This window comes from Lissotriton vulgaris, chromosome 1_1 (assembly GCF_964263255.1).
Source record: "Lissotriton vulgaris chromosome 1_1, aLisVul1.2, whole genome shotgun sequence".
Classification (NCBI taxonomy): Eukaryota; Metazoa; Chordata; class Amphibia; order Caudata; family Salamandridae; genus Lissotriton; species Lissotriton vulgaris.
In genome coordinates this window covers 812,274,695-812,290,382 of record NC_141685.1, presented here as the reverse complement: position 1 = coordinate 812,290,382, position 15,688 = coordinate 812,274,695, and the positions used below count along the sequence as shown (strand labels likewise).

The 15,688-nt window shown below is 41.5% G+C and overlaps 1 protein-coding gene across 1 annotated transcript in view; it reads right to left on the bottom strand.

The window, feature by feature from the left end:
• Positions 1–15,688, bottom strand: part of FAM78B (family with sequence similarity 78 member B) — a 228,199-nt gene that overhangs the window by 116,750 nt on the left and 95,761 nt on the right. The gene's annotated exons all lie outside the window — the stretch shown is intronic.

The following is a 15,688-nucleotide window of genomic DNA, read 5'->3' as shown; positions in this document are numbered from 1 at the left end:
CGAATTTGTGTCATTTCCTTTTGCCTTTGCGTGCAAACTGGATTGTGCCTCACCATCATGCACTTTGCATAAACAACAACGATAGGGAGCGCGAACGTCACGCTCCACTCCAAAATGCACTGCAGTTATAGGATACTCGATCCAAACTCATATTATTCCATTTGTCCATTTTCAATGTTAATCCGTGTTTTAATCAAAACATGTTTTATCTAGTTTTTTTCACTTTTTCTTGCGCTCAATAACCACATATGTAACTAATTGCGTTTTTTGGAAACATTACGTATCAACATGCGCCAATCCAGGCTTCTTTGTGAATACAAATCCGACACAACAAGTAGTTCCAAGCAGCTTCTTTATTCTTAACCCAATGCATTTCGGGCACTTTTTGCCCTTCATCTGGGGTAGCTGAAAATTACAAAGAAGTCCATTAATATTAATAATAATAACCTCCCCTCAATTTAAATTAATACATATAGCATTACTCGACTATAACAACTTGTTTAAAAATGCATTGCATCAATTAAGTTACCAAGTTCACAACCTTCGATGCCTCAGGTTACTTATTTTGCTTAAAGAAACACAATTACAGCCGGGATGAATTTAAACGCCAATGTAACAAGCTGAGTTCTGTTATTTGGTTAGTTTGTTCATGGTTGCACAAAATGTAATACCAGGTATTTCTCGAGGCGTATTAAACTCTCACTATTTCTTAGTGTTAGCATGTTCATATGCTCAATAAAAGCCAAATGCTTTCTTCATCTTAACGTGCTTAGTATTTATCTGCCCCACTCTTATCAATGCGCCGAGCGTACCTGCTCTCGTATTTCTTATCCTCCCAAGGCAGGAATGAGTCCAAGCTTCAAAAACAAGCTCTCCCACTAGCAGCTTAGCCGTTAGCCTAATGAATGCTCCACCCTACAGGTGCTGCCAATGAAAATGCGTTTAACACACCCTATGTTTCTTTTAAACTTCTAATCCCAACATGCATTATTTCCTCTCAATTGCAATATATGTATTAAAGTCATAAGTCCATCTTCTGCACTCCATGTGTTTGTACTTTCAAGCGACCTCTTTATTCCACACTGCCAGGAACTTGCTGTTAATTTGTATGTGGCTTTTGTTCGCGGTCAGTTCTTTTGATTTAGAAATTTCAACATTTTAGTCCTCGGGTGCAAAACCAACGTATGGCGATATATTTATAAACAATGAATGAAGTGGTATGCACACCATGTTTTTTTTCTTTTCTATTCGATTGCAACCGAATTTGTGTCATTTCCTTTTGCCTTTGCGTGCAAACTGGATTGTGCCTCACCATCATGCACTTTGCATAAACAACAACGATAGGGAGCGCGAACGTCACGCTCCACTCCAAAATGCACTGCAGTTATAGGATACTCGATCCAAACTCATATTATTCCATTTGTCCATTTTCAATGTTAATCCGTGTTTTAATCAAAACATGTTTTATCTAGTTTTTTTCACTTTTTCTTGCGCTCAATAACCACATATGTAACTAATTGCGTTTTTTGGAAACTTTACGTATCAACATGCGCCAATCCAGGCTTCTTTGTGAATACAAATCCGACACAACAAGTAGTTCCAAGCAGCTTCTTTATTCTTAACCCAATGCATTTCGGGCACTTTTTGCCCTTCATCTGGGGTAGCTGAAAATTACAAAGAAGTCCATTAATATTAATAATAATAACCTCCCCTCAATTTAAATTAATACATATAGCATTACTCGACTATAACAACTTGTTTAAAAATGCATTGCATCAATTAAGTTACCAAGTTCACAACCTTCGATGCCTCAGGTTACTTATTTTGCTTAAAGAAACACAATTACAGCCGGGATGAATTTAAACGCCAATGTAACAAGCTGAGTTCTGTTATTTGGTTAGTTTGTTCATGGTTGCACAAAATGTAATACCAGGTATTTCTCGAGGCGTATTAAACTCTCACTATTTCTTAGTGTTAGCATGTTCATATGCTCAATAAAAGCCAAATGCTTTCTTCATCTTAACGTGCTTAGTATTTATCTGCCCCACTCTTATCAATGCGCCGAGCGTACCTGCTCTCGTATTTCTTATCCTCCCAAGGCAGGAATGAGTCCAAGCTTCAAAAACAAGCTCTCCCACTAGCAGCTTAGCCGTTAGCCTAATGAATGCTCCACCCTACAGGTGCTGCCAATGAAAATGCGTTTAACACACCCTATGTTTCTTTTAAACTTCTAATCCCAACATGCATTATTTCCTCTCAATTGCAATATATGTATTAAAGTCATAAGTCCATCTTCTGCACTCCATGTGTTTGTACTTTCAAGCGACCTCTTTATTCCACACTGCCAGGAACTTGCTGTTAATTTGTATGTGGCTTTTGTTCGCGGTCAGTTCTTTTGATTTAGAAATTTCAACATTTTAGTCCTCGGGTGCAAAACCAACGTATGGCGATATATTTATAAACAATGAATGAAGTGGTATGCACACCATGTTTTTTTTCTTTTCTATTCGATTGCAACCGAATTTGTGTCATTTCCTTTTGCCTTTGCGTGCAAACTGGATTGTGCCTCACCATCATGCACTTTGCATAAACAACAACGATAGGGAGCGCGAACGTCACGCTCCACTCCAAAATGCACTGCAGTTATAGGATACTCGATCCAAACTCATATTATTCCATTTGTCCATTTTCAATGTTAATCCGTGTTTTAATCAAAACATGTTTTATCTAGTTTTTTTCACTTTTTCTTGCGCTCAATAACCACATATGTAACTAATTGCGTTTTTTGGAAACTTTACGTATCAACATGCGCCAATCCAGGCTTCTTTGTGAATACAAATCCGACACAACAAGTAGTTCCAAGCAGCTTCTTTATTCTTAACCCAATGCATTTCGGGCACTTTTTGCCCTTCATCTGGGGTAGCTGAAAATTACAAAGAAGTCCATTAATATTAATAATAATAACCTCCCCTCAATTTAAATTAATACATATAGCATTACTCGACTATAACAACTTGTTTAAAAATGCATTGCATCAATTAAGTTACCAAGTTCACAACCTTCGATGCCTCAGGTTACTTATTTTGCTTAAAGAAACACAATTACAGCCGGGATGAATTTAAACGCCAATGTAACAAGCTGAGTTCTGTTATTTGGTTAGTTTGTTCATGGTTGCACAAAATGTAATACCAGGTATTTCTCGAGGCGTATTAAACTCTCACTATTTCTTAGTGTTAGCATGTTCATATGCTCAATAAAAGCCAAATGCTTTCTTCATCTTAACGTGCTTAGTATTTATCTGCCCCACTCTTATCAATGCGCCGAGCGTACCTGCTCTCGTATTTCTTATCCTCCCAAGGCAGGAATGAGTCCAAGCTTCAAAAACAAGCTCTCCCACTAGCAGCTTAGCCGTTAGCCTAATGAATGCTCCACCCTACAGGTGCTGCCAATGAAAATGCGTTTAACACACCCTATGTTTCTTTTAAACTTCTAATCCCAACATGCATTATTTCCTCTCAATTGCAATATATGTATTAAAGTCATAAGTCCATCTTCTGCACTCCATGTGTTTGTACTTTCAAGCGACCTCTTTATTCCACACTGCCAGGAACTTGCTGTTAATTTGTATGTGGCTTTTGTTCGCGGTCAGTTCTTTTGATTTAGAAATTTCAACATTTTAGTCCTCGGGTGCAAAACCAACGTATGGCGATATATTTATAAACAATGAATGAAGTGGTATGCACACCATGTTTTTTTTCTTTTCTATTCGATTGCAACCGAATTTGTGTCATTTCCTTTTGCCTTTGCGTGCAAACTGGATTGTGCCTCACCATCATGCACTTTGCATAAACAACAACGATAGGGAGCGCGAACGTCACGCTCCACTCCAAAATGCACTGCAGTTATAGGATACTCGATCCAAACTCATATTATTCCATTTGTCCATTTTCAATGTTAATCCGTGTTTTAATCAAAACATGTTTTATCTAGTTTTTTTCACTTTTTCTTGCGCTCAATAACCACATATGTAACTAATTGCGTTTTTTGGAAACTTTACGTATCAACATGCGCCAATCCAGGCTTCTTTGTGAATACAAATCCGACACAACAAGTAGTTCCAAGCAGCTTCTTTATTCTTAACCCAATGCATTTCGGGCACTTTTTGCCCTTCATCTGGGGTAGCTGAAAATTACAAAGAAGTCCATTAATATTAATAATAATAACCTCCCCTCAATTTAAATTAATACATATAGCATTACTCGACTATAACAACTTGTTTAAAAATGCATTGCATCAATTAAGTTACCAAGTTCACAACCTTCGATGCCTCAGGTTACTTATTTTGCTTAAAGAAACACAATTACAGCCGGGATGAATTTAAACGCCAATGTAACAAGCTGAGTTCTGTTATTTGGTTAGTTTGTTCATGGTTGCACAAAATGTAATACCAGGTATTTCTCGAGGCGTATTAAACTCTCACTATTTCTTAGTGTTAGCATGTTCATATGCTCAATAAAAGCCAAATGCTTTCTTCATCTTAACGTGCTTAGTATTTATCTGCCCCACTCTTATCAATGCGCCGAGCGTACCTGCTCTCGTATTTCTTATCCTCCCAAGGCAGGAATGAGTCCAAGCTTCAAAAACAAGCTCTCCCACTAGCAGCTTAGCCGTTAGCCTAATGAATGCTCCACCCTACAGGTGCTGCCAATGAAAATGCGTTTAACACACCCTATGTTTCTTTTAAACTTCTAATCCCAACATGCATTATTTCCTCTCAATTGCAATATATGTATTAAAGTCATAAGTCCATCTTCTGCACTCCATGTGTTTGTACTTTCAAGCGACCTCTTTATTCCACACTGCCAGGAACTTGCTGTTAATTTGTATGTGGCTTTTGTTCGCGGTCAGTTCTTTTGATTTAGAAATTTCAACATTTTAGTCCTCGGGTGCAAAACCAACGTATGGCGATATATTTATAAACAATGAATGAAGTGGTATGCACACCATGTTTTTTTTCTTTTCTATTCGATTGCAACCGAATTTGTGTCATTTCCTTTTGCCTTTGCGTGCAAACTGGATTGTGCCTCACCATCATGCACTTTGCATAAACAACAACGATAGGGAGCGCGAACGTCACGCTCCACTCCAAAATGCACTGCAGTTATAGGATACTCGATCCAAACTCATATTATTCCATTTGTCCATTTTCAATGTTAATCCGTGTTTTAATCAAAACATGTTTTATCTAGTTTTTTTCACTTTTTCTTGCGCTCAATAACCACATATGTAACTAATTGCGTTTTTTGGAAACTTTACGTATCAACATGCGCCAATCCAGGCTTCTTTGTGAATACAAATCCGACACAACAAGTAGTTCCAAGCAGCTTCTTTATTCTTAACCCAATGCATTTCGGGCACTTTTTGCCCTTCATCTGGGGTAGCTGAAAATTACAAAGAAGTCCATTAATATTAATAATAATAACCTCCCCTCAATTTAAATTAATACATATAGCATTACTCGACTATAACAACTTGTTTAAAAATGCATTGCATCAATTAAGTTACCAAGTTCACAACCTTCGATGCCTCAGGTTACTTATTTTGCTTAAAGAAACACAATTACAGCCGGGATGAATTTAAACGCCAATGTAACAAGCTGAGTTCTGTTATTTGGTTAGTTTGTTCATGGTTGCACAAAATGTAATACCAGGTATTTCTCGAGGCGTATTAAACTCTCACTATTTCTTAGTGTTAGCATGTTCATATGCTCAATAAAAGCCAAATGCTTTCTTCATCTTAACGTGCTTAGTATTTATCTGCCCCACTCTTATCAATGCGCCGAGCGTACCTGCTCTCGTATTTCTTATCCTCCCAAGGCAGGAATGAGTCCAAGCTTCAAAAACAAGCTCTCCCACTAGCAGCTTAGCCGTTAGCCTAATGAATGCTCCACCCTACAGGTGCTGCCAATGAAAATGCGTTTAACACACCCTATGTTTCTTTTAAACTTCTAATCCCAACATGCATTATTTCCTCTCAATTGCAATATATGTATTAAAGTCATAAGTCCATCTTCTGCACTCCATGTGTTTGTACTTTCAAGCGACCTCTTTATTCCACACTGCCAGGAACTTGCTGTTAATTTGTATGTGGCTTTTGTTCGCGGTCAGTTCTTTTGATTTAGAAATTTCAACATTTTAGTCCTCGGGTGCAAAACCAACGTATGGCGATATATTTATAAACAATGAATGAAGTGGTATGCACACCATGTTTTTTTTCTTTTCTATTCGATTGCAACCGAATTTGTGTCATTTCCTTTTGCCTTTGCGTGCAAACTGGATTGTGCCTCACCATCATGCACTTTGCATAAACAACAACGATAGGGAGCGCGAACGTCACGCTCCACTCCAAAATGCACTGCAGTTATAGGATACTCGATCCAAACTCATATTATTCCATTTGTCCATTTTCAATGTTAATCCGTGTTTTAATCAAAACATGTTTTATCTAGTTTTTTTCACTTTTTCTTGCGCTCAATAACCACATATGTAACTAATTGCGTTTTTTGGAAACTTTACGTATCAACATGCGCCAATCCAGGCTTCTTTGTGAATACAAATCCGACACAACAAGTAGTTCCAAGCAGCTTCTTTATTCTTAACCCAATGCATTTCGGGCACTTTTTGCCCTTCATCTGGGGTAGCTGAAAATTACAAAGAAGTCCATTAATATTAATAATTTTCAGCTACCCCAGATGAAGGGCAAAAAGTGCCCGAAATGCATTGGGTTAAGAATAAAGAAGCTGCTTGGAACTACTTGTTGTGTCGGATTTGTATTCACAAAGAAGCCTGGATTGGCGCATGTTGATACGTAAAGTTTCCAAAAAACGCAATTAGTTACATATGTGGTTATTGAGCGCAAGAAAAAGTGAAAAAAACTAGATAAAACATGTTTTGATTAAAACACGGATTAACATTGAAAATGGACAAATGGAATAATATGAGTTTGGATCGAGTATCCTATAACTGCAGTGCATTTTGGAGTGGAGCGTGACGTTCGCGCTCCCTATCGTTGTTGTTTATGCAAAGTGCATGATGGTGAGGCACAATCCAGTTTGCACGCAAAGGCAAAAGGAAATGACACAAATTCGGTTGCAATCGAATAGAAAAGAAAAAAAACATGGTGTGCATACCACTTCATTCATTGTTTATAAATATATCGCCATACGTTGGTTTTGCACCCGAGGACTAAAATGTTGAAATTTCTAAATCAAAAGAACTGACCGCGAACAAAAGCCACATACAAATTAACAGCAAGTTCCTGGCAGTGTGGAATAAAGAGGTCGCTTGAAAGTACAAACACATGGAGTGCAGAAGATGGACTTATGACTTTAATACATATATTGCAATTGAGAGGAAATAATGCATGTTGGGATTAGAAGTTTAAAAGAAACATAGGGTGTGTTAAACGCATTTTCATTGGCAGCACCTGTAGGGTGGAGCATTCATTAGGCTAACGGCTAAGCTGCTAGTGGGAGAGCTTGTTTTTGAAGCTTGGACTCATTCCTGCCTTGGGAGGATAAGAAATACGAGAGCAGGTACGCTCGGCGCATTGATAAGAGTGGGGCAGATAAATACTAAGCACGTTAAGATGAAGAAAGCATTTGGCTTTTATTGAGCATATGAACATGCTAACACTAAGAAATAGTGAGAGTTTAATACGCCTCGAGAAATACCTGGTATTACATTTTGTGCAACCATGAACAAACTAACCAAATAACAGAACTCAGCTTGTTACATTGGCGTTTAAATTCATCCCGGCTGTAATTGTGTTTCTTTAAGCAAAATAAGTAACCTGAGGCATCGAAGGTTGTGAACTTGGTAACTTAATTGATGCAATGCATTTTTAAACAAGTTGTTATAGTCGAGTAATGCTATATGTATTAATTTAAATTGAGGGGAGGTTATTATTATTAATATTAATGGACTTCTTTGTAATTTTCAGCTACCCCAGATGAAGGGCAAAAAGTGCCCGAAATGCATTGGGTTAAGAATAAAGAAGCTGCTTGGAACTACTTGTTGTGTCGGATTTGTATTCACAAAGAAGCCTGGATTGGCGCATGTTGATACGTAAAGTTTCCAAAAAACGCAATTAGTTACATATGTGGTTATTGAGCGCAAGAAAAAGTGAAAAAAACTAGATAAAACATGTTTTGATTAAAACACGGATTAACATTGAAAATGGACAAATGGAATAATATGAGTTTGGATCGAGTATCCTATAACTGCAGTGCATTTTGGAGTGGAGCGTGACGTTCGCGCTCCCTATCGTTGTCCTCTAACCAGTGAGCCACACTTCTCCACAATTAGGTGACTACTCTATTGAAGGCAGGGGCAGAAGGAAAGCAAACAGGACTCACCCTGATGTTTCCATTCTCGCCCTATCCTACGCCCTGAGTCAGTGGTTAAACTGGAATTGTGTGAGGGTAGGTACTCACCAACCAATAATGCTTGCGTGCAGTTGAGAAGTGCTGGTACTCTCCCATTAAAAGTATGGAACCTTCCCCACGGCCCGACTGAGAACGCAAGCCAGCCCTGGCAATTAAGTTGGACCGGCCCCTGGGGGTTGCTGGTGGGAAACACTGCTCTTGCTTTTGTTACAGGGGGCCGATATTGCAGCACTGTTTCAAAACCGGCCCCCTGCAACAGTAAAAACATCCACCACCACCCCAAAGCCGGCCTCCACCCTTACGGCCTACTGGGAAAATGACCAGTGCCCAATACGACCTGTCCACCCCTGACCCGCTCTGAGAAGTGCAGGTACTCTCCCTCTCAAAATAAAGAAATGTGGGGACGCATGACTTTTGTGTACTGGCCCTTTTAAAGCACTGCTCTAAGCAACAAATTGGATTCTATTGAGGAGCTATGGGTGTACCAAGTGGTCAAACCCCATAATACTCTTGGGGGTCAAACGATATGTGATGTAACTGCTACTACCCAAAGCATTGCGGTGAAGGGATATTTGTGGTTCAGCAAATAACAGCCTTTAGTTCTGAGATCCACCGCTTACATATCCCACCCCACGCGATGAGCTGGCGCTAGGATAATAGGTGCTCCTCTTAGCTCAGCTTCCTGGAGCTATTTTGAGGAGTTTAAAAAAGAATAAAGGCTGGGCCTTCGGTGCAAAAAATTAGCCTGTGATCTACTGCTAACTGAAGGTGCATTAACGCACTGTGCTATATTATCCAAAACTTGCAGTAGGTCTGTTGGGGGTTGATACCTGGTCTGGTCCATTCTGCAAGGAGGAACGCTGGCTTACTCTCATCTAAAGTCTTAATTTACAGCCATGATGGATGGCTGGTGAGTGCTCCTACAGGTAGTATGTAATGCATTTTCATATAGCGCCTCAGTGTCTTATTGTTTCACAGCACTCGAAGTAACAGATGTTACAATCACCCAACTCAATGGCATCTAATTGTGCGAGCTATGACTACCGGTTAAACACAGATCTCTGCAGCAGGAGCATTAGCCTCCTCAGGTGTCTGTGCCTTATTTAGCATTTTTCTTTTCGATTCGCAATTAGGGGTGGGTGGTGAACTACGGCAGAGTTTACAGAGTTTTGCCCACTCCGCGCTCCGGTTAGTTGGTGAGCATGGAAAATCATATTCTAGACCACCACCGGTCACCACAGCTCAACCGATGCTCATGACGGAACCGTTCCGTCATGAGCATCGAAGGGGTTAATGAAGGCGGTCGCGGCAGGCCGCTATCGCTTGCGTTGAGAAACCTGCCACTTGCGTTGAGGAAGCTGCCGCTCAAGTAGACCATCCACTCGAGCTGGAGAAAAAAGTACAGCGCCCTCTTGAGCTGCACGTGGTGCCGTTTGTGCTGATTTTACTGCGCGGGAAAAACTCCCAGCGCTAAAAGTCAGTGCAAGCAGCGAGAATGATCACACTCCGCAGCTTGCAGAGCTCCACGGAGCGCTGTGGAGTTTTTTCGGCCCTTTGTGGAGTTCTGTGAACTCTGCCCAGGTCTATTTGCAACTTGCAACTTATACAAACTTGTTGATCACAGGCATCTGGGCTATACTTTCACCAGTAGGCCAGATAAAGTCAGGGCAGAGGCTGTAAGAAAGTGACACTGACCTGGTGCACAAACTCTACACAGAAGTGTCACAGCAAACGCAAGGAACAAGTAAGCCCGAGTTTCTTCTGGGGCCTTATTTTTTTAGGAGGGAGATGGGAGTATGGAACTAAAACATGTTTTTCTTAATGGGATAAAACGATTTATTTTACATCAAATTATATTGTGTGAAATATTTGCATTTTACAGCAAGTTCCTAGGAAAAATTAATTCCTGAAATATTCCTGGGTTTCAATGTCTGGCACAGTATTGGTGAGAATTAGTCCTCTGCAGCAGCAAACCATGTATGTGCCAATAAGAAAACAAAATGTTTCTCCCTGAGGGCTGCTTTGAGAGCTGGGAGTTTTGAGAAGCCCTCCACCCCTCCAGGCATTAAACTAGTCTCCCCCATCTGCCTAGTCGGCGTATTAACAGTGCCAGCTATGACCAGTCCTGCACTGACGGCAGAATGGATTACAGGTGGCCTCTTTGCTCATTCAGCACTTGGCCTCTCTCCAAAGTAAACTAGCTAAGGATAAAGAAGAATTAGCTTTAATGCCCTTATTAGGAGAGCCCTCTTAATTCTGTAGAGTCCGTTAATAGGAGTTAGGCGATATGGAGTAAAATGTATTTAATTTAATGTAAGGATTGCACAACATCTGATGGCAATCAAAGTGACACACTGGCAGCCATCTTATGAGAATCTGCAAGCTCCTCTGCATGCCTGGTGGACCTTAGGGTGTTGTTTTGGAGAAGGAGAAAAAAGCAGGGCTCTCAGCTGGGCGAATAAAACTGCATTTTTCTCTCTGGATTAGGCTTCTCGATAAAAAAGCATTAGTAAAGAAACAGGCTCGAAAAATGTAGCGGCTGTTTGAGAAAACTCTTTTTAGTGAAATAGTATGAACTCACTATTAATAACTTAATATATGCCTACCTCACCCCTGCCAGATTGTTCGGAGCGGGCCTTAGAACAGGCCCTGGATGTGGACGCTTCCCTCAAGCACTGGCAGATTTCTTTCACATGGTATGGTCCTGCCCCAACATAACACGCTACTGGGAGGTGGTTTTCGCCGGGCTCTCACGCGTATTTGAACTGACACTGGACCTCTCCCTTCTCCTGGTCCTGTTGGGGGTAGACAAAGGTGTGGGAGTTTCCCAGGCAGATAGGGTGTTCTTGCTGGTGGCTAAAAGGGACATTTTGAGCTACTGGATGGCCCCTAAGGTTCCAAAGCCATCGACATGAGGATGTGGATTGGATTGGTGTGCCCACAGTGGCGGCTCCTCCGCTATGGCGGAGGAGCGTCGACTCACTACTTTTAAGCAGTGCAAAGTTAAAGTAAAGGAAACATAAAAGGGTAATAACTTTAAATTATTATTTTAATTTTAATTATTTTATGTTTCTGTGCAGCTTAGTTTGGCAGCGGGAGCAGGGCAGTGGAGGAGTGGTGTGCCCACTTCTAAGTGTGCAATGACTGTTTGGTCTGCTCTCTGTGGCCGCACAAACCAGTCATGCGGCCTTTCCCCATTCCCCACGCAGGCTGCATTACAGCCTGCGTGGAGAACTTGCCCAGGCCCCATTCCCTGGTTGAGCGTCAAATCTGGACACTCAAAACCAATCACAACGCTGCATTGCAGCGTTTTGATTGGTCAGGGGAGCCTGGGTGCTTACCAAGCACAACACTGCATCGCAGCATTGTGATTGGTGAGGGGAGCCTGGATGAGCTTGCTGTTCCTCGAGTCCAGACAAGGAGAGCAGGAGCAGAGACGGGGGACCAGGCGGCAAGGTAAGTGTTTTTTTTTGTTTTTTTTACATTAACCACAACCCCACCCCTGCATGCCTCCCCTTCCCTGTGCCCGCCCCATCACGCACAAGCCCTGCCGGCCGGCACTGTGTGTCCAGAAAGAGAAACTGGTGTATGAGGCGCGGGGTTGCCCTGCCAAGCATGCCAGGGTTTGGGGTAAATGGCTGGGGGGGGGGGGGGGGGGGGGGGGGGGGAGTGAGGATGGGCTGCAATCACACTGTATGTAAAATGGTTGTAAGTTTCGTGTACGAGGCGTTGAAGGTCAACTGATGCAGCTAATATCTGTAAGTCAAGTGGCCAGGGGTTTTTCGGGGACCATGAACGTGACTTTTCTTGCAAATAAAAGAATAAACATGTGTTTATAAACAAAAACACGAAATAGGTTTTATGGCACAGTGAAGATTGTCATGCCCCATATAAGTGACAAGCATCTTGACCCAAGTATTCTATTTCTGGAGTCAGAATAATCTTTTCTCAGATCCTGGAATACAGTTGAGCAAACATTAGCTGTATTTTGAATTGTTATGTTGGTTTTTTTAAGCACATATTCAGCAAATTGTGTTTTTTATTGGCGCCGCAAAAACATGAAAGACAGAGAGCCGATCATTGGTGTTAAGTGATTTAAAGTGTCAGGTCACTAACAGTTTAAAGGTTTTCAAATACAGAAAAATCAGACAACCCTACTAAGCAACGTAAATAGTACATTTTTAATGAATGAGCTTATACTAAAAGACATGTGACCCATTTGCGTTCTCTGCAAATACTTAGAGTGAGGTTGTCTTAAACATCCTATAAAAGCACTTGGGCTACTACAGAGCGTTTGAACTGCACTTGGGCAAGAAGTCTGAGTGACTAGGGTTCTTGAAAATTGAGGCTGGGGTGATGTGGGCTGCTGCGGTTGGCAATCCCTGCAGATGCGCTGTGGTTTAACTGCGGGTGAACATACAGGGCGCGGATCCCGGTATTTAAGAGGCCTTTCCAACCAGGGTGGCGGCAATTTAAGTGGATTCGAATTTTTAAAATGCACTTCTTGATATAGCGCGATCAAACCCATGTAAACGGGCTGTCAAGGCGCTTTACAAAACGGCTTCTCTGCGCATAGTTCCAAAGTGGGGAGTGCAACTACCCAGTTTAGACTGGTGCAGTCTGATTCGCTGTAGCCCATGGCGACCGGAGTCAGAGAGGAAGACAGATAGGCTGTACCTGAGACCTAGAGCAAATGCATCAGAGTTCCCATCTCATACGTCAGACCTCCAGAAAATAGTATATTTTTCAAAAATATCGCAATGTTTTTTCTGTTATTACGTTATAAACATGACACCACGCCAGGCCCACTGACATTATGGGATTCTGTGACTGCTGCGTTTTCTGCGCATGAATTTAGTACACGTGTCACATAATCCGAGCCACTGGAAGTATGCGGCAGCTGAGGGCCAAGTTATGCAGCAGGGTCGTGTAAATTATGTGGCATGGAAAGGCAAATTATGCGGCCTGATTTGGCACTTTTTAAAATATTAATACTTCATTATTTTGTACTTTTTACACTTGTTAACACTGGGCATTGGGTGCACCTCATTAGTACCAGTTTAATACCCAAATATAGAAATAAGCAGCAGAAAGGTGACCAGTCAATCTTTGCAAAATTTCTTCCACTGTGTGGCAAAACGTACCACTCCATCCAGTAACCTTTGAACCGTTTGAGCTTGAAGAATTTCTTTTTTTGTTAATAATCTGCATATTATGCAGCAGATGATGGATTATGTAGCAAATGTGACAACTCTATATTTATGTGATAATAACGCGCCCGCACACTTGATTAATTCCAGTGGCCTTGCACGTAATCAATTACTTGCCGCATAATTTGCAGGTTTCAACAAAAAAAGTTTTCAAGCGTAACTGGATGAGGAAAGTTACTGAGAAAAGTGCAGCACACAGTGCAGTACAGAAATGGACCCTTTGTAAAGGTGAACTTGTCGCCTTCCAGTTGTTGATGGCTGTATCCTGGTGATAAACTGGTACTAATGAGGTGGTTACTTTGTCCAGGGAGTATTACTGTTTGTTCAAATGAGAAATTAGTGAAATATTACTACCACTGAATGTGCCACATAGTTTGCCTTTTCTTGCCATGTAATTAAACCAACCCTTCCGCATAATTTCATCTTCCATTGCTACACATTCCAGCGTCCTTGGTCTAACTGACCCAGCATGCTCATTTCTGTAGGCCAACGAACAAGGGCTGGCTTAAGTGTCACACACGGTGAAGGACAATGTGGCACATCGAACTATGCGAAATGCAAAACTGCCATTTGGCGCTGTATTTTAGAATGAAATACGCCCTTGCGTCTATTTCAGTTGCAAGAATGCATTTTATTGTAAAAAGCGAAACAAAAAAAAACAAAAGCACTGAGAACAACAGATGTGCACTCTTTCGTTTGCATTGTATCAATGTATTTGCGGTCAATTTTTACCGTAAACGAAGCAGTCGCTGTACACTTTTATCGTGAATGGCATGTAACTATGTGATGTGGCCCAATAGCGTAAATTCAGGAATTCTGCATAAAAAGAGTAAGACAAAATTACACTAATTAAGCCGGTGTTACACAAATTTCAACTGGGCTAATTCTATGCCTGGTGTTATTAGTTCACACAATTTCCATGCCAGAGTCACTCTTTCATCTGTCCCATGTGGTACAATTGACTAAGTAGTTATTAGCAATCTGAAAAGAGCTGCCTGAAGAGCCAATCAATTACCTCATTGATCAGCAGCACTTCACCTCGAACCCGCACTGTCAGGTAACACGCTTCCAGCTGTGTTAAAAGCTCTGAAATGAACTGTTGAGATGTGATAAAAACATGATTTCCGACCAGAACTTCAATAAAGTCAAGTCCTCTGGACGCCGTAGTTGAAAGCCCCAGAAGTGAGGTAGGAAACGGTGCAAAATGCCAACTCTTCGTGGTAGATCTCAGGGCAGATGCAGCGGGTTTCCTGGTTTCTTACTTGCTTTCCCTTCTTCCTCGAACAGGAATAGCACCAGGACTCTCAGCGCGCAAGGCAAATCACTATCACGCTGCATGTACACCGAAGAAGGCATTTTTTTACCTTTTGCAGTTATCTTGCATCATCTCTGGATGGCGCCCTAAGGATGATGCCTTGCTTTGTCTTCTGAAAGAATAGGCTGAGCCCTCCACTAGCGGAAACAGTTCTGTTATCAATGTTTTCTATTTTTAGGTCTCGCCCACTAGACTGCGCATGCACTGTCTGTTGAGAGATATAATAGGGCCAAAACAACATGGGGGAGTAGAGCCTGCCCCTTGCTTACACTTGGATGGCTTTCCTGTCCACTCTCGTTTGCCTACTTCATTATTGTAATCCTAGCTTGTCAATCTTGTGTTTGCCCCTTACTTAGAGCATACCCTCTTTACATCTGTTTTGATTGGCTGGCCTCTGTGCATTCGCGGTTTGCTTTACAATCATTTTGTTTCTTTTGGTTAAGCACTCCACAAGAGTGCATGTGTTTTCGAGGTATCTCCCTCATGTACTTCTCTCCCCCGGAGCTCCTTGTTGCAGTCTGTCACCGGTATGCTTCTCCCTGCCTCTATCCATGTTGCCCTCATCCTCCTATACTCACCCCATTGCTTTTTCACCCATGCGCTTCTCCCCTGCTTGCTTCTTGGCTAGACTTAATGGCATTGTCAATGCTTGTTTAACTTTGCTTTTGAGGCTTCCTCATCCAGCTGTGCCTCTACCCAAACACCAAGGGCCTCATT